Genomic DNA, 20,703 nt, shown 5'->3' with positions numbered 1-20,703 from the left:
CTGGGCGTGACGAAGTCTATTGAGACGAAGTCTATTGAGACGAAACGTTGGCGACTCCAGACGCAACGTCCACACGCCCCTTGAAACTAGCCGGCCTCCATCACCTACCATCTGGGACTGTTTTGCGGGACGCCGCATCCTCATCCCTGATAACGCTATTGATATGCCTGTTTGTTAAGATACACTGTGAGTATAACTTTTAAATAAACAAGACTACAAGTTTTAAATGGGATTACGCTATGTGTGTTGCCTCTCTCCTCTCTTCACATATTCATGTATGATTGACGATATTTATTGATGAGTGCCAATCCCATACCGATCCTACTACATCTCAAGTGGCGATTCCTTGGAGCTAAAAAAGTACCTTTCAACCTTCAGTGGTTTGGATTTAACAGCTGGGAGAGGCTAGCTCACTAATCTGAGCAGCCATGGAAATTTGGTAAGCTGCTTATCATATCCCATCACAGAGGTGTCCCCTTTCCTTCATACACTCCTGGTGCCCTGGGAAGAATTCCTCCCTTTTCTTTTGGACCATTGCACTTGTGGATTTATGTCTTCTTCACTTTTATTGAAGATTAATTCAGTTGGACATTTTTTCATACACTATCGTGATTATTAGGAACTCATTCATTTGGACACTTATTTACTATTAGTTTTATGGTTATCATTTTTTTGTAGCGCTACACTTTTATGTTATATGATAATATTGAAATGGAAGGAGTATCAGACCACTGCAAATCTACGAAGACCTGGCCGTTCCTCTAAACTTTCGGCTCATACAAGGAGAAGACTGATCAGAGATGCAGGAAGCCCATGATCACTCTGGAGGAACTGCAGAGATCTACAGCTGAGGTGGGAGACTCTGTCCATAGGACAGCAATCAGTCGCATACTGCACAAATCTGGCCTTTATGCAAGAAGAAAGCCATTTCTTAAAAATATCCATCAAAAGTGTCGTTTAAAGTTTGCCACAAGCCACCTGGGAGACACACCAAACATGTGGAAGAAGGTGCTCTGGTCAGATGAAACCAAAATCCAACTTTTTGGCAACAATGTAAAACGTTATGTTTGGCGTAAAAGCAACACAGCTCATCACCCTGAACACACCATCCCCACTGTCAAACATGGTGGTGGCAGCATCATGGTTTGGGCCTGCTTTTCTTCAGCAGGGACAGGAAAGATTGTTAAAATTGATGGGAAAATGGATGGAGCCAAATACAGGACCATTCTGGAAGAAAACCTGATGGAGTCTGCAAAAGACCTGAGACTGGGACGGAGATTTGTCTTCCAACAAGACAATGATCCAAAACATAAAGCAAAATCTACAATGGAATGGTTCACAAATAAACATATCCGGGTGTTAGAATGGCCAAGTCAAAGTCCAGACCTGAATCCAATCGAGAAACTGTGGAAAGAACTGAAAACTGCTGTTCACAAACGCTCTCCATCCAACCTCACTGAGCTTCGATGTGCAAAACTGATAGAGACATACCCCAAGCGACTTACAGCTGTAATCACAGCAAAAGGTGGCGCTACAACGTATTAACTTAAGGGGGCTGAATAATTTTGCACGCCCAATTTTTCAGTTTTTTATTTGTTAAAAAAGTTTGAAATATCCAATAAATTTCATTCCACTTAATGATTGTGTCCCATTTGTTGTTGATTCTTCACAAAAATTTACACTTTTATATCTTTATGTTTGAAGCCTGAAATGTGGCAAATGGTCGAAAAGTTCAAGGGGGCCAAATACTTTCGCAAAGCACTGTATATATATATATATACATAAATACATATTTACACAATCCTATATATATATATATATATATATACACACACACACACACACACACATATATATATATATATATATATATATATATATATATATATATATATATACATATATACACATGAATACATATTTACACAATCCTATATATATACAAACTTTTACCCACAGTTGATCTAGAGGAAGGCAAGAAAAACCTAAACCCTAGACCCAATAAAGCATTATCCAATTTTCCCCAGCAAAGGAAAAAAATTCCTTCCTGTTCCCCTAAGAGGCAATCGGATATTCCCTGGATCAACTTTACCTATACATTTTAGTATTCAGTTATATTATGTGTATCTAGGAAAGAATCCAGGCCTTTCTTAAACCATTCTACTGAGCTGACCAGAACCAGCTTGTGAGGGAGTCTATTCCACCTTTTCACAGCTCTTACTGTGAAGAAGCCTTTCCATATTTGGAGATGAAATTACTTTTCATCCACAGGGGAATGTTTTTTTCTCAACAAAAGTGGAGTTACGCTTTAACATATTTTAAATATTGATTAATGAAAAGACAAGCGATAGCATAGTATAAAATTACAGTTTGGTAAAGACTAAATATAATGGGCCTTAAATGTGGCTTACAGCACTGGGATCTTTAGTTTCAAACACCAACCCGGAAACTGAAGAAATTTGCATGTTTTCGCTGTGCTTACATGGATTTCCTCCCCCACTCCAATGACATGTTGGCTTGTTGTTTGGCTCCTGTCTAAGCTGGCCCTAGTCTGTTTATGCATGTGAGGTAGGGACCTTAAATAGTAAACTGCTTGAGGGCAGGGGCTGATATGAATAAATGAAATGCTGTAGGTTTAACCCCAGACCCTGAATGTGTATTTTTCTTTTTTGATCTGCTAAAGTATTTATTATTATTATTCAGGATTTATAAAGCGCCAACAGTTTGCGCAGCGCTTTACAATGTGAGGGAAGACCATACAGTTACAATACAATTCAATACAGGAGGAATCAGAGGGCCCTGCTCGTTACAATCTAGAAGGGAGGGTCAAGTCAAACAAAAGGCAATAACCGTGGGGGATGGGCTGATGGAGAAAATGGAGGTAGAAATTTACAGCGCCTATTAGCTTAAGAGATATCTTGAAAATGGGTTTTTGAACTAGGCATGTGTCTTGGTAAAACATACTGTGACAGAAATGTTGTAATGTCATGTGGGATCGGTTTCATTAAAAGGTCTCTGGTTATCAGTGCTCTGGCTAAGTAATGTTTATGCTGCTGCTGGAGATTTTAATGACTATTGTTACATCCGTCATTAGCAAGCTTGCTTAAAGTGTTTGTTACCCCGGCATTTCAAATTCCTGCTAGGTGCCTACTGTACCATGTACTTGTATGAAAAAGTATCCTGTTCCCTTGTTTTGCTTCCTTTGTGTGAAATTGCTGGTGTTCTTGCCAGTCCCTCTGCTTTCCTGTTAAAAACTGACCACACTAAGCAGGAGAGCTCACTGTGGTCAGTGTTCTAGCTGTGCTGGGAACTCAGGCTGCTCTCCTCCAATGATCTGACTTTTCCTGACACCCCCCCTCCCCACCCTGCACAGCCTCTCACTGGGAAGATCAATGTGCTGTTGCTTCTCCTCCCCTCAGCTCTTATGCAGTTGAGAACAGAGGGAATGTAATCACTTATAAAAAAATGGGAAAAAGGTATTTATATTACAACTAGGAAAGCAGGAGTGGTGGGTCTGGTGATACTTAAGGGTTTTTATATTGCCCCAATCCTTGCATGACTTAAAACTTGGTTCCCTCAGGCCATAAGCACTAAGTGGGAGGAACTAGAACATTTTCAAACACAAGGACATAACCTTTACAACTTTCTTCTAGCTAGCCAATATTACACTTATCAAGCTACAGCATTGTCCCCTACTGTACTAGCTTCATTTCAAGCTTGGGGTATCCTACTAGCCACACCCTTCCAAAATCCCATTACTACCTTGCTCTCTCTGCCTCTACTGAGTTTGCCCATTATCATTTTGGACTTAAAAGTAACTCGAGAGATATAGCCATCCACATTCTACTAAGCGCAAGATTAGCTCTAGTATGCCGGGCACACGCGCAGGGGAGTCCGTGAACGAGCGGGGGCGGGAGCGTGCCTCCGGCGGCGCGCGCTCGCCTCCTAGAGCCTCACAGGCGAGCGTCGTAGACCTACGTCGCTTTGCCTGTGAGGGGCTGACTGCCGCAGTAAATATACTGTGGGCGGTCGGCAAGTGGTTAAGCTAAAAAGGTATTTACAATGTTTTTTTTTTCTTTTTTATATAGCTATACACAAATGTTTGCCTTTTATTTCAATTTGAAACTGAATGGGTTGTTTTACAAGGTGATCGTTTACAATCACTTTAAATGACATTGGACTAAGCAGCATTTATTATAGCCTGCTTTTGGCTTGACACTAAACTGTTCAATCCTATGATTTCGAATTGCAAATTCAAAATACGATAGCTTATTCCACGCTCACTGTAGAGTCCTCAGTCCTCCTTACATATACTGTATATTAACTAATAAGAGTTTAAAATACCTGTCCACCAGCCTAACCAGTTCATTTCGATGCTGGATGATCTTCATGGCTAAAAATGGGAAATAGCTGGTGGCAACGCTGTATCTTGGCCTAGGCCAACAAGGCCCAGGCCTAGGGCAGCATATTGCAAGGGGGCAGCACAGAAAGAGTCCCCTCCGGCTTATGCTACACTTTTAGTGAAGCACGAGTCTAATGGGGCGGACTGGGCCAGGAGAGAAATCAGTCTAGCGCCCCCTTATGTGGGTGGCCGAGGTTCTGCAACTGCGGGGGGGGGGGGGCGGCGCTGCTTCTAGTTTTGATTGCCTTTGGCAGAGGAGCTTCTATATATTATTAGTGACTTACCATAGATATCTGCTACTGGTAATCAATATGGGAGGTAGGTGTTCATGTTTATACAGTACCTGACTAGATTATATAGCATGGAGTACCCAGGGTAAAGAAGAAAGCTACGCTATTTGGATGAAACTTGCATGGTACTTACCTATCTGCCAAAGGGCTTTTAATCTAGGGATGGTGCAGACACAAGGGACACTGTCATGGTCACCCATTACCTGAAAGGTAGGTAGTAGGACTCTCCTGCAATCCCTTGCTTATATCAGTTGTACATATTAAGAGATCTTAATTTTATTTCTGTTAATTGCTGATAAGTAAAATAGATGACTTTATTTGTTCCTGTCCCCAATCCTTCCTTTGCTCAATGCCTGGACCACCTACCCTTATCACTGTGCTATATTTTTTCTGCTGCACCACCGGCATGGTTATATCCTATTAGTCCTCTTCATCATTTTAGAAGAATTTGTGAACTAGAATTATGGGCAACACTTTTTTATATTGGATAGAGTAAGGGAGGGTTATGGGTCCTGTCAGTTTATTCTTTACCATCCCTGTCCCATTGTGGAAATTTCCCTTAATTTCCTGCCCCATAGACAAACAGGAAGTGAGAGGAAATCTCTGCAATTTAAGGGAATCCATTGCCCCCCCCCCCCCTCCCACCCTTATCGCTCAGAAGGGATAGGTCATATTTAAATTAGGAGGTGCAAGTGTTTAGTCAGGCCTAAGGCAGCACAAAACCTAAATACACCACTGGCTGGTGGACATAAATGGTGCACATTGGCTTACTACTGGTTCCAGACTATAGGAGGTTGTCAGGTAATGTACTCTTATGCTAGCTGCTCCCCTCTGTTTTTCTGCTTTAATTGGTTATAGTCAATAATATCCACAGCTCTTTATTTTCAAATGTTATAATTTTGTATAATGAGTTTTCTTTTAAAAATCTTTTTTTTTTCCTTTGTAATTAAATTGTTCTAGTGGATAATAATAAAAAAAAATAACAAAACACATGCATGCCATAATAAAAAGATAACACAAAGCCAGTTTAAATACAGGCTTAACTGTTATAAATGAAAGACCGGTGAGAACTAAAGTAAACATAATTATGCCATTCTGCTAGTGATATCGATTATGTGCCGTGTATGTAACTCAGCTTTGTAACCAGCTGTTCTCATCAGCCAAGCTTTGCTTGCTTGTTTGGCACTTGCTGCTTATAAATAGTTTGCTTTGAAGGCTGTTCCATGGTATTCAATATGCTGCCTCCCAGGGAGTTCTTACTGGATGCCTAGATTTCTCCACAATTGAATGAAAATGCATTAACATACCAGCGGGAAAAAACAATAACAATAAAACTGTGGCAGGCTATCATTATTAAGTGAGAAGGAATATGATTGATTTGTCAATTGTATTTTTCCTTTTTTGATTATTAAATATCACTTGTATAGAGACTGTCTGCTGTAAAATAGAGAGATTTTTTAAATATAAGCACCATGGGTGTCCCAAGGAATGTATTAGTATGTGTGTGCTTCAATACCCTGGACTAATCTTTTTTTTTTATTTTGAGAAATGTCTATAACATTATATTGATGGCTACATAATTTAACTTTCATGGTGAGTTTGTTCAAACAGATTTATAACTAAAATATAAGTTACAATTTAGGCCACTTCAGCCCCGGAAGGTTTTACCCCCTTAATGACCAGGCCATTTTTTGCGATACGGCACTGCGTTGAATTTTAACTAACAATTGCATGGTTGTGCGACGCTGTACCCAAATAAAATTGATGTCTTTTTTTTTCCCACAAATAGAACTTTCTTTTATTGGTATTTGATCACCTCTGCGGTTTCTATTTTTGAGATATAAACAAAAAAGTCCGACAGTTTAAAAAAAATATATATATATATATTTTTACTTTCTGCTATAAAATATTCCTAATATTTTTTTTTAAATCAAGTATTTTTATTAGTTCAGGCCAATTTGTATTCTGCTACATATTTTTGGTAAAAAAAAATCCCAAAAAGCATACATTAATTGATTTGCGCAAAAGTTATAGCGTTTACAAACTATGGGATAGATTTATATTCTTTTTTTATTGTTTTTATTAGTAATGGCGACGATCATTGATTTTTAGCAGGACTGCGACATTGCAGCGGACAAATCTGACACTAACTGACACTTTTTGGGGACCAGTGACACCAATACAGTGATCAGTGCTAAATAATATGCACTGTTACTGTATAAATGACACTGGCAAGGAAGGGGTTAAAATCAGGAGCGATAAAGGGGTTAAGTGTGCACCTAAGGAATGTTTTCTAACTGTGAGGGGAGTAGACTGGCTGTAGTAAGAGAGAGATCTGTGTTCCTGATTACTAGGAACGCACGATCTCTCCCTTCCTGTCTGACAGAACAGCCATCTGCCTTGTTTACACAGGCAGACAAATGTTCTGTCAGTCTCCCTGACAATTGCGGGAGACTGGCGGCACAGCGGATTGGCTTGGGCTGTGCGTAATCACAGTGGGAGCACAGCTCCGGCGGCGCGCACGCCCCCTAGAGCGTTAAAGCTAAATCACGTACAAGGGCCGCCCTGCCGCAGTATATGTCCTTAAGTGATTAAAAAGAATCTCATTGCATACACCAGTTTGTACATAAGCTGTCATATTTGCATGTTAGGGAAAGTGAATATTGCAAAAAATGGTGTAGAAGATACAGGCAAGGTATCCAATAAAGCCCTGTCAAAAATATAGTATCCCATAAAAACGCATCCCAGTTTAAAATCCTCAGATCTAAATTTAGTAATCCTGGCAATATCCATTCGTAAACTGGCTTGGCCAGTTTATAAAGACTTGCCTATTTTGTCATTGAATATTTTACCAAAACTTTATTCCACCCAGAACTAAGAATCATTCACTTTTTTCAAAGCAGAAAAAACGGAGAGGGAATTTTCCCCAAGCTGGTGCATTTTGCTTTTATTTTGCAGCATTTTCCTCTAATATTAGTTCTTTGTACCAGAGCCATCTTACTGAATGGGCACGCCACTTGCCCGGGGGGCCCCACCTGCCCGGGGGGCCCCACCTGCCCATCGACCCAGCCCCAGCCAAGCATTAGTCCAGATTCCCGTGTGCATCCCGCCACCAAACTTAGCAGGTGGCAAGCGCCTGTCAGCCTTGCGCTGCTGTCAGGCCACTTTGGCCGTGGAGGGGGAGCCCACAATGGCAGGAATGCCTGCCCACCTGCACTGGAACAGGCACACACAGGACAGTCAAGTCTGACTCCCGTCCATGTGTGTGTGTTTACCAGGCCTGCCGCCAAACTTGGAAGCTGTCATTAGCCTTGCACTGCTGTACCAATAAATATAGCTTTATCGATAATTAGCATTTTTATTCTCTTGGGTGATTGTGTATGCAGAGCCCCAGTGCACTGCATTGCCCAGGCCCTTTAATGCTCTCAAGATGGCACTGCTTTGTACCATTTTCTCACTTAATTTAACATTGCAAAAACACATTTTTATTGATCTGGTCTTTATAAATAGGCCTTTAAGGTGTGAGAGTAGTAAATTGTAAGTGATTGTAAATAATTTATTAAAAGAACAAACATTTTATACTTACCTGCTCTATGCAAGAGTTTTGCATAGAGCAGCCCCCCGATCCTCCTTTTCTGGAGTCCCCTGTAGGCGCTCCTGGCTCCACCTCTTCCCCGTGTGCCACCATAGGAAGCCACTACCTATGGTCACATATGGGCGGGCTCAATTCCCACCCCCTGCTCCTTCATCACTGGATTTGATTGACAGCAGCAGGAACTAATGGATCCCTCTGCTCTCACTGAGATAGGTGAGAAGGGAGAGAGAGTCAAGCTGCTGCTCTCAGGCACAACACTGGATCGAGATCAGACTCAGGTAAGTATTTGAGGGGACTGAGGGGGAGCTGACAATATGGATTTTTCTACATTAATGCAGAGAATGCATGAATGTAAAAAACCTTCAGCCTCTACAACCACTTTAAATTACAACATGGCTTGTGTGGCAATTGTAACATTTGTAGATGCTATATATTTTTATATATATATCTCTATTTCATGAAATTGGAGTTACCCTTTAAAGAAATAATTTTTTGTGAATCAGTTGAAAATTTATTTAACCCAGATATCCTGCCAGGTACAAAACGTCCCTTTGCAGGTTGAAATCACTGAGCCACTACAACACAATTAGCAGCAGTGTTGTCAGCCTGCTGTGGGGGCTCCTTCAGTTGGCAGTTGGCATTCCCTATCTTATAGACCTGATAGGAAGTCCAACGGCCAGCTGAAGGAGCCCCCACAGCAGGCTGACAACACTGCTAATTGTGAGGTAGCCGATAAGTATTGTCAACCTGCTTTCCCAAGTCATTTGCAATAAAGGGGTTTTATAAGCAAACATTAAAACAACTACTGTTTCTCAATATACTCTTTATAAACACAATTACAATTGCTTACAATTGCTCTTAGGACTTTTCTAGTTAAGCTTGTGTTTCACGTGTTGTTCTGTTTTAAATGTCACTTTGTGCACAGCACATATCTCCCGAGACCCAACCTGCACAGAGAGTATGGCAACTTGCTGACTCAACCAGATCCACAAGAAGTGTCAACCAACCAAGAAGACTCAGAGTATGAATTTAATGAAGTTTATTTCAAGCTTGGCACTATGTTTTCTGGGTATTTTTAGAGGTAACAAAGTATTTCAGGATTAGGGCCCTGTTCACACCTGAGCGTTTTTCAGCTTGTAAAACGCTCATCTCTGAAGTCTCAAAATGCTCAACAAGCAAAATCCCATTAATTTCAATGACCCCTGTTCACATTTGAGTGTTTTTTTGCCTGAAGCAAAATGCCTGAAGCTCGAAAAAGTACATGAGCTTCTTTTTGGCAGATTACAAGCGTTTTTGTTAGATGTCAATGCCTGCCTCCAAACACCTGCAAAAAACGCCCAGAAAAATGCCTGAAAATAATACTCTCAGGTGTAAATGGAGCCTAAATCTTACTTTTTAAAATAACTTATTTACTGGACAAAAGTACAACTGAAACAAAGTTTCTAACTAGATGCTGACCTGAGGACTGCCCCATGTAACAGGGCTGTGTGCCTAAGCAGCCAATCACAAAGTCCCAATGCTGTCATGCGGGAGCAGAACAAACAGAGAGAGTGCACAGGCTCATAGTGTAGTTATCTTTATTACCAAAACAGATAAAAAACATGTAAAACTTTACACTCACAAATGGAGGCCTGGATCAGTCATGATATCCAAAATGGTTACTTATGGCTGCTGTGTTGATCTCATCCACCAGCAGAATGTCTGAACTGACAGTTCAGGTAATTTTCCTCCTCAGGACAATGTAGGTGCAAAAATGCAGGACAGAACACCCAGGGAGATTCTCACAGCCTGCCGCTGGCAAAGCTGACCCCTAGCCCAATGGATGGAGCAAACTCCAAGAATGGAGATGGCCATGGGAGACACCAAGCTGAGTCCCACATTGACAGTGCAAGCTGCAGTGGACGCGACGGCAGAGAGGTGACTCCCACGGTTGCCAGAAAAGCCGACACAGGACTCAATCTGCACAAGGAGATGGATCCACAATGTGTGGCCATCACAACAATGCGTTTCGTAGGGGTGGAGCCTCCTTTCTCAAGACTTGTGAGAGAAATCCCGTTAAGCTGGCCATACACTGTTAGTTTCTTTTTTTCGTTCTGCTCATGAGTCATGGGTTAAATGAAAAAGAAAAAAAAAAAACAGATTCCTCATGCAAACTAGATGGATGGATGAATCCCCCCTGCTGGGCACCTGCAACTGTCAAAATACACAGAACAACATCTGTAGCTGATTGATTGCAGCCATTGACGGAGAAAGGTTTTCCAGCATGTCCCTTTGACCAAAGTCAATGAAAAAATTGACTTCTGTCAAGTGGAGGCTGCCAGACACTGGTCATAGTTCAGCTAGTCCCAGCCTAACTGGCCAAATTTGAATTAGTGTATGGCCAGCTTTAGTTGTCACTGCAGTAATGATCACCATTTGTAGATGTCCCCTTTATTACTGTTCTAGTGGAAAAAAAATATCTTTAGTTACACTTTAAGAAAAAGGAACTGCTGCTTAGGTCAAATAATTGGATCCTTTATTCAATTTTCTAAACTGACTTATAGTATTGTCAACTAGAATCAATGGGGTTTTTATGGTTAGCCCCTTCACCCTCATTTACTTCAGTTCTCTTGTAGGTTCAGAATTGTTTATGTTGTTCAAATCACATTATGTACATATCACCAAGCGGATAAAAGCCAGCTTAGTAAATGGAACAGGGTTGTTGTTTTCACCAGAGCAGAGTTTGCGAAGAAAGCAACACATAAAGCTGCAATGTTGTTTGGAACGCATCATACATTTTCTTCAATGAATTATTAAATTACTTAATGGACAGTGCATTACAAAGAAAACTGGCAAATTACAGAATAATTTAACTGTTGCAAAGAAGCACACCAACTTGCAGGACGTAAAACACTCCATTTTGACACAAAATGCCTGAAGCTAAAGCAATTAAGCCTGCAAAGTATTGCCGTCTGACATGAAGTGTGTGTAAATTTGTCACTCATTGGCGAAGGGTTTGTAACAATCACAAGAAATGTTCACAATAAGCTAATCCATGTGGCATAAAATGTTTTTTGCTAGAGGAAGTTTAAAATGAGTGGTTATGTATCATTTAGGTATATTATCATAATACATATGGCATTCATCTGTGAGAAGGAGAAGAAACTTTGTGGGTCGCATATCCAGGGGCTTTTATTTTTTTTTAAACCTATGCAGCGAGCCCTGCAGGAGCCAAGTTAAACAATTTGTATATTGCCTGCAATGAATTCATTTTGATTTTCTTAAAGGGCAACTTAGCAAAGAATGTAAGAAAAAGGGGGGAAAGTTGGTTTCAAGGCCCCCCCCCTTTTCCTCATGGGATTGTGGAGTTTCAAGTTTCCCATGTTTTTATGAGGTACCTGTTTCCTGATAGGGCAGCAGAGTCAGGTGACCCTAGGAATATTCCAGAGTCTGGCAAAGGTGACCCAGGATTGGTCTATTGGGTCACCTGACCCTTGGAAGATTCTTGAATTCCTGGGATTACCTAATAAAGGGATTCTGGGCTCAGGTGTTTGCCAGTCAGAGAAAGATTTTCCAGGTCAGCTCCCCCCCCCCCCCATCCCTCATTGCGGCTTGTTATGTGTATGTGGCGGGACCCCCTTTCCATAAGAATAAGAAAAGGGGGGATAATTGATAATCTTTGTTTAAAGTAGAGGATTTTAGGCTTGAGCCGTAGTGGCTGGGCCATGTTTGAAGTATTTGGTATTTTGATGTGAAATGAATAAAGTATTCAGTAGTATGTTTAAATGGTTTAATTGTAATTTTGGTTAAAACCAATAATAAAGCCATGATTTATCCAAAAAAGTAGTAGTTTGGTTTACTTAATAATTAAGTAGCCTGCCTCCTACAATACCCATATTGTTACACAAGTACCTGAAAAAGCTTCCCTTAACATTCCACGGACAGATGCAGAATAAACCACTAAACATTCCATAGTAATAGATAGGCCTGAATTTGTGGATTAATCCCATCAAGTGTCATGGTGGCCATATACAAAGCAATATAAATAAGAAACGGCACTAAATCCTAATAGTACAATCATTAATAATAATAATATGGTATATAATGTGGCATGAAAAGAACTAAACAGGCAGTAAATAAATTATGAGCAAAATATATCATTAAAAAATCAATCATATGAAAGTGATATAATGAAATAGGTGCAAAATCCAGTGTTAGGTGCACATAAAAAAGTCCTTTCAATGAAAAAGTCCTTTTCAATATTAAACAAGAGTGTCCATAAAGTGCAAAAAAGTGTATAAGTAATGTTAATTGATGAAATTCACCACCAAACACCAATATTCAGCATATACGCTTCTTACCAGATAGCATGGACTATAAATTATAATAGTCATAAAAGCACAAAATACACTGACATCCAAGATTATCTTGGTCATTTTTCAAGCAAAAGAAAATTTAATATTGCTGTGTATATCTGACGTTCTGCCCCTGGGAATAAAAAAAATGAACAAGCATAGTGAAGCCTGCTAACATTTAGGTCATTTTATTTAAAATATATCAGAAGTACCTTCAATGAGTTGTAAACAGGCACAAACGAGTCAAAAACCAGCAGCCGTCAACTCATGAGAAAGGAATGCCGTGAGTAATGGCTAAGCAACCGTAATGTCTTCAGTAACAGCCAAATCTGACGCGTTTTGTCATTGGTGACATCTTATCAAAGAAGAGTATACACCGTTCAGGTGGGTCTGTATCCACAGTCAATTGTGGGTGCTGGACCTCGGCTCACCACTGCAGATGAAGTAATGTTAAGGAAATGGCCGCACATCATCCAGAAGACTCTTGATTTAAAACAAAGTTTTTTATTTGTGCATATACAGTTACAAGGTACAGCAGGATGGAAATGGTAGACGCGTTTCACACAATCTCAGCAGTGACGTCTTCCCAGGGGCAGAACGTCAGATATACACAGCCATATTAAATTATCTTGTGCTTGAAAAATTACCAAGACAATCATTTTTCTGGGTCTCCTGTGACGTAATTTCCGGCCCTGGTCATACGTCGCAATACTTCTGGGTCTTTGAAGCCAAATTACTTTGTTTAAAGTGAGTGCAATGGTTTATTGGTTTGCTCCTAATAAAAATACTGCATAATGGTAGCCTTTTCTCCCCTTGTGTCTTTTATGTTGCCTGAACATTTGAATGTTGAGTGATGCTTACCAAAACGAATGCCAGAGAGTGTCCAGGAGGATAAAACAAGCAACAACAGGAATACAATAAGGAGTTCAGCAGAGATACCATCTATCACATACCTGATCAGTGAGCCTGATGTGAAGAGGAAGGCCTCTTGTACAGCTCTAGCTTGGGGGCCACTGGTAGTGAGACAACAGCCATGGGAGCACGGCGAGGTATAAGTACCTGTAATCAGTTCAGTAGTCTGTGTGCCGGCAGCAGTCAGCAGGACAGGCTGTTGGCAGACGAGCTAGCATGGAGCTTGGCTGGCAGCAGACTGTGGATATGTAGCAGGAACCAGATGCGAGCTTGCTGGAGAGCTGTAGCAGGCTGGATGAGCAAGACACAGGGTTAGACGAGCCGGGTCGGTAACGGTCAGGCAGATCAGGCATAGACGGCAGACAGCAGGATAGTCACCCAGTTGCACATGCCAGGTTTATGCAAATCTGGCCGGTCAGTTGCCGGTCTGCGCATGAGCATATGTATGCGCTGGGACACTTTATCTGCGCTATGGGCATGCCTTTCCTGACACCATTTCAAGCAGTTTTTTACTCTTATGCTAATACCAAGGGGTCAAAAACCTCTGATGAGTGTGGGAGCACCAGAAGGGGTTCACAAAGAGCATGGAAGCACTTATTTACTTTATGGATGTTTATACACTGAGCACTTTTGTTGAAGATGGATTTTCACTGATGGTCTAATTTTGCACTTTATGTATGCACATATGGGACGATTTATGGGAGATTTTTACAATTGAGAGATCTTGGTTTTTGGTCTTTTGAATTTTGATATTATGAATGTATATGCCTTGTGTTACTTTTTTTGAATTATGAACGTGTATAAATTGTAGTGCTGTAGATAATATTTGTCATAATGATAATATCACTGTTTTTATGGAGACTGTTGGCTGTAGGTTACATTGATACCTTCAGTTTTATTTGTGATCAAAGCTTTTTTAAATGGTCTCATAAAAATTTCCAACATGTAACCAACACTAGGGAGCTCACAGATATAGGCTGATCTTCATCTGAATAATATAGCTGTGGCTTGACGCATTTTGCATATTCGTGCTTACTAATAAGGCCTTGTGAGTATCCATGGCTATGCAAAAGAAATCAAAACGTTTCGTAAATAATTGCTGTGTAGCTTGAAATTTTAATGAGAATTTTTTTTTTTTTTACTTTTACCTTGCACATGATTGGTAATTGAAGTGAGCATACTGTAAGTTTAAGTAAAAATAGGAAAGGAGAGACCAAGCACAAATGACATATGTGCACTGCAAACTTCAAATTGTGGTAATCGGTTCCACTTACAGTTGGGTGACGACCACTGAATATTCGTTCCAGAGTTCCATTCTCTGTCTCACAACTCTCCATGATCAGCAGCAGAGCTGGGTAAGCAAAAATAAAAGGGTCACCTTCAAAGGCTGGCTATGGGGATTGCAGAGTAACAAGATGGGAGCTGCCAACGGCTGATATGAAGTGGTGTCCATGGTCTACTTTGGAGCTCACAGATAGAGATTCTTCCAGGTAACCGAGTGGCATCCGTAGATGTGGACAGCAAGGCACTATAGGAGGGGGTGACATCCCCACTCCCTTTTAGTCTCGAACACAGGCAACACTGTGCATTCCAGTGCAAGCTGCTGCAAAAGCAACAGCAACTTGGGATCACTAATAATATTTGTTCAACTAGGCTATGGGGGTAACATTCGAAACACAATGTTATTTTGCTCTGAATGGACAACGTGACGGGGTATCTTCAAAATGGGCAAGAACATAATTGGCTTTGTTTATACACTGTCAGGTACAAATACTGGATACTGATCCTATGGATACTAATTCCTGAGAATGACAGATAGTGATGGAGTTGTCCACGCTAATTCTGCTGGCTTTATAGCCAAAAACCCCAATTTTTATTTTATTTTTTTTTGCCCAGGCTGCACCTTACTTGTGGTGTTTGCACTATAATGAAACATTGATGGATAAAAAAGCAGAACATATTCATAAGGCAGTGAATGTGATATTCACCTGTTATCCGCAGAAAGAGAATTTTACTGATGCATGTGTTTTAAATCACAGTGCTTGATGCACCTGCACTAAATGCTTAGTGAATATCACATTCACAGCCTTAAAAAGCAACTTCACTTTTGTTGAGAAAAAACATTCTCCTCTCTGAGTGATCTATGTGCATTGCAAGGATTTTAACGAACTTTGTTGCAGATTACAACCTTTTGTAATTCTTTTGTAATTCTGGAGAAATTGTTGTTTGCTTCTCTGTGACCAATGTGAATGGAAGCAACTTTATAAATTATCAATCAGCTGCTGCACTGGCAGAGTTCAAATGAGGAAAGTGGCATGGTCTGCATCCCTAAAATAGAAAAAGTTTCCCACACACCACTTAAATAAAGATGCTCAAACTTTTTCCCATATATTGCATGTGGACAACGCGAATGACACTGGATCTTCAAACGTTAACGTGTTCCACTTATATCTCAGTGCTTAACCAGTTCCGGACCGCCCACCGCATATATACTGCGGCAGGGCGACCCTCCTGCGCAAACCGACGTAGGGCTATGTCGGTCACGCGTCAGCAGCTAGGGGGCAAGCGTGTGCCGCCGGTGGCGCGTTCCCGCCCCCACTCGGCAGCGGGGACTCCGATGCACTGGGCAGGTGGCTCCGATTGCTGCCTGATACCCGCGATCGCTCCCTGCTGAGAGAGAAGAACAGTCAGATGTTGTAAACACAGCTGACCATTCTTCTCTCTGGAATGATCACTGAGCTGCTGTGATCCTTCTATGTAGGATTTCTATGTAGGTCATTCCATAAGCCCTCCCCCCCCCTTATGCTCACATGTAACCCATTGTACAGCCACAGTGTTACCCCTTCCCTGCCAGTGTCATTATTACAGTAACAGTGCATATTTTTAGCAGTGATTACTATAGTAATGTCACTGGTCCCCCCAAAGTGTCAAAAATGTCAGTTAGGGGTCCGATCTGTCCGCCGCAATGTCGCAGTCCCGCAAAAAAATGCAAATCGCCGCCATTACTAGTAAAGAAAAAAACAATAAAAATGACATAAATCTTTCCTGTAGTTAGTAGATAACTTTTGCGCAAACCAATCAAAATACGATTTTTGTTACCAAAAATATGTAGCAGAAAAAAAATTGGCCTACAATGTTAAAAAATTGTTGATTTTAAAATTTTTATTTTTTGGAAATGTTATATAGCAGAATGTGAAAAATATAGTTTTTTTTTTTTTTTCAGAATTGTCGCTCTTTTTTTGTTTATATCGCAAAAAATAAAAATCGCACAGGCGATCAAATACCACCAAAAGAAATCTCTGTTGGTGGGAAAAAAGGACATCAATTTTATTTGGGTACAGCGTTGCACGATTGCGCAATTGTCCATTAAAGTAACGCAGTGCCAAATCGCAAAATATGGCCTGGTCATTAAGGGGGAAAATCTTCCGGTCCAGAACTGGTTAAACATACCAAACAGGAAAACCAAACATGATCACCAAACGCTGACAATAAATACAAATGTTTTGCAATAGGGTTATGCAGTTTACATCAAAGATTATTGGCATTCATCTTTTTTTTTTTTTGTTCTCTTCCTTCCTCTTTTAATATTAGAACCTCATAAACCCTAAGAGCCGGTTCACACTGCCACGACTTGTCAGGCGACTTAGTTGTCTGACCAGTAGCCCTCCATTCTGTGCAATGGAACCGTTCTAATCAGAGCGACTCAAATCGCTCCGACTTAGAAAAAGGTTCCTGCACTACTTGGGGGCAACTTCGGAGCCGCTTGCATTGACTTCTATTAGATAAGTCATTTGCAAGCCGCGATGAAGTCGTGCTGCACAGGCGGCTTTAAAGTCGGGGCGACTTTGAGTTGCCCCAGTGTGAACCGGCTCTAAAGTGGATATAGACATCCAATAATGAAAGAGGGAGAGTTTCTGCCACTCATTCATAAAAATGGCTTACATCCCATTCGAAATTAAGCCCATTAGGGATGCAAGTTTTTTTAAATTGGAACATCCAGGATACCTCCCTTTTGCATAGCAAGTGAAAAACATCACTTCCTATTTTGGGTGCCCGTATCTTCTCAATTATCTGTACGCCTATATCTGGTGTATCCCCCGCGTGATGATTATTGAAATGTCCAGCTTTGTTTGTTGAATGATTTTTGTGTATACTATATTGATGTTCAATGAACCAATCACAAAGGCATCTTGTGGTCCTGCCCACATATTGAATGTGGCAAAGACCACAAGTAACCTTATGGCCTGCAACCCTTTGGACTTGATTTCCCTTTGGGAGTATCTCAGCAAAAATTACATTTGTTGCAGAGGATGCCCATAATGTGACTTGTATCTTAGTGCAGACTTTTTGGAAAATCAATCAGCCAATCACAGAAGAAGGAACCAACATTTCTATGGGGCGTTCCATACACCATCTGTGTACAGAAGGCCTCCAGGTTGCCATGTTGAATTACATTTTACAGAAAATGAAAACACGGCTGATTAAAAAGGAAAGGTAATCTATATTAATAAAAGCCCTGTGTCTCTGCGTCCGTCCCTGTGTCCGTGGAAATGCGCTACTGCGCATGTGCCACAGGACAGCCGTTGGGACGCAGAGAGAGTCCGGGCGGCTGGCCGGTAGGCCGGCGCTGGGGGTAGCGTTCCGATCTGTGGAGACTGCCACCCCCCCGGAGTGCGGATACTGCGCCCGGCCCGCGGCCTTTAGGTGAGGCCGGGGATCGGCCTGCACGGGGCGCCCAGGATGACGGACACCCTACGGAGTTCCACCCTCTGCGGAGGAGGCGCCGGGAGGACTGAGGAGACGGCTTCCGGGGACTGAACTGATGAGAAGCTGCCGTGACCGTGAGGTAAGTGCACGGGGGGACGGGGACGCTGGCATCTCTGCATTGATTGGGGGCATCGTTGTGGGCACTCTGCAATTGGGGGCATTGCTGTGGGCACTCTGCAATTGGGGGCATTGCTGTGGGCACTCTGCAATTGGGGGCATCGCTGTGGGCACTCTGCAATTGGGGGCATGGCTGTGGGCATTCTGCAATTGGGGGCATTGCTGTAGGCACTCTGCGATTGGAGGCATGGCTGTGGGCACTCTGCGATTGGGGGCATCGCTGTGGGCACTCTGCGATTGGGGGCATCACTGTGGGCACTCTGCAAATGGGGGAATCGCTGTGGGCACTCTGCGATTGGGGGAATCGCTGTGGACACTCTGTGATTGGGGGAATCGCTGTAGGCACTCTGCGATTGGGGGAATCGCTGTGGGCACTCTGCAATTGGGGGCATTGCTGTGGGCACTCTGCGATTGGAGGCATCGCTGTGGGCACTCTGCGATTGGGGGCATCGCTGTGGGCACTCTGCGATTGGGGGCATCGCTGTGGGCACTCTGCGATTGGGGGCATCGCTGTGGGCACTCTGCGATTGGGGGAATCGCTGTGGGCACTCTGCGATTGGGGGCATCGCTGTGGGCACTCTGCGATTGGGGGCATCGCTGTGGGCACTCTGCGATTGGGGGAATCACTGTGGGCACTCTGCGATTGGGGGCATTGCTGTGGGCACTCTGCGATTGGGGGAATCGCTGTGAGCACTCTGCGATTGGGGGCATCGCTGTGGGCACTCTACGATTGGGGGCATTGCTGTGGGCACTCTGCGATTGGCCGCATTGCTGTGGGCACTCTGCGATTGGGGGCATCGCTGTGGGCACTCTGCAATTGGGGGTATCGCTGTGGGCACTCTGCGATTGGGGGCATCGCTGTGGGCACTCTGCGATTGGGGGCATCGCTGTAGGCACTCTGCGATTGGGAGCACTGCTGTGGGCACTCTGCATTGACGACCCCCCCAATTAGTCAGTCTAAAGGTTTGCGCGCAGAAATTTTTTTACTTGCTCAGCACAGTAAAAAATTAGAGGGAACATTGGCAGAATAGGTAGGGAATTTTGATAACATCGTAAGGGCTGAGGCACAAGTCCTACTGCGCATGAGCGGGTGCATGCGCACCAACGGATCGGGCAGCGCCATCTCTTATAACAAACATCCATCCCATCTCCATGGCACACACTGCGCCGATCGGACAATCCTATTCCCTACCCACACGCCCACTACCTCATTGTCGGGTCGGCGCAGTGTGGGGCATGGGGATCGGAATGTCGGGTCGGCGCAGTGTCGGGTCAACGCAGTGTGTGCCATGGAGATTGGATGGATGTTTGTTATAAGAGATCCCGCTGCCCGACCCGTTGGTGCGCATGCGCTGGTGCATGCACACTAGGACTTTTGTCTGAGCCCTTACGATGCTATCATAATTCCCTACCTATTCTGCACATTCCCAATAGGACGTGTGACGCAGGTAAAAGCTGCTGCATGACGAATCCACAACTGATCTCAATCGGAAATGACGTAGATAGGGAAATCTGATGGAGTAGGGAAATCTGATAGAACACCCGGCGAAACTGTTGAAGCGGCGGGCATGGGGTAGGGAAATCTGCTAGAACACCGGGCGAAATTGTTGAAGCGGCGGGTGTGCGCGGGCACGCGGCGGATGTGCGCTCGCGCGGACTTACTGCTAAGCGCCAGCGGGTGTTACAAGTGGCGGCGGGCGAGCGATGTCACGCAAGAGCCGCTCGGTCAGCTCTGCGCGTGTCCCCGGTGTTGCTAGGGCAACAGGGACGCTATGCGCAGAGCTGGCTACGTCATGCGGCTCTCGCGTTGTTAGAAAAAAAGAACGAAATAAGCGAGAGCCGCTCAGTCAGCTCTGTGCATGTCCTCGACGTTGCTAGGGCAACAGGGACGCAGAGCTAACAGAGGCTCTCGCTTAACTGGAACAAGTCTGTTTTTATAAATGTTTGACCACATATGTTCTAGCGCCCGTTAATTTAACGGGCTTAATGTCTAGTATTTAATAACACTATGACTTGTATATGCTATTCTTTTTATCTGCTATTTTTTTCTCAGGAAAGTGGAGTTACCCTTTAAAAAGATACCCTATAGATAGCCTACATATTGGAAAACATATATGCACTATCACAAACATTAATTAGCACTCATTAATGAATGCCTACAGGCATAAGTATCAAAAACTATGATCAAACTGGCTTCATGACTCTTGCAAATGTTGGCCCGTTTATAAAGACAGAAAACGTGTAACAGTCATGAGGTTTATCCTGCAAGGGACATACAAGGCATCT

This window comes from Pelophylax lessonae, assembly GCF_965119305.1.
Source record: "Pelophylax lessonae genome assembly, chromosome: 8".
In the NCBI taxonomy this organism is placed as follows: Eukaryota; Metazoa; Chordata; class Amphibia; order Anura; family Ranidae; genus Pelophylax; species Pelophylax lessonae.
Note: the sequence above shows the minus strand (reverse complement) of the source record.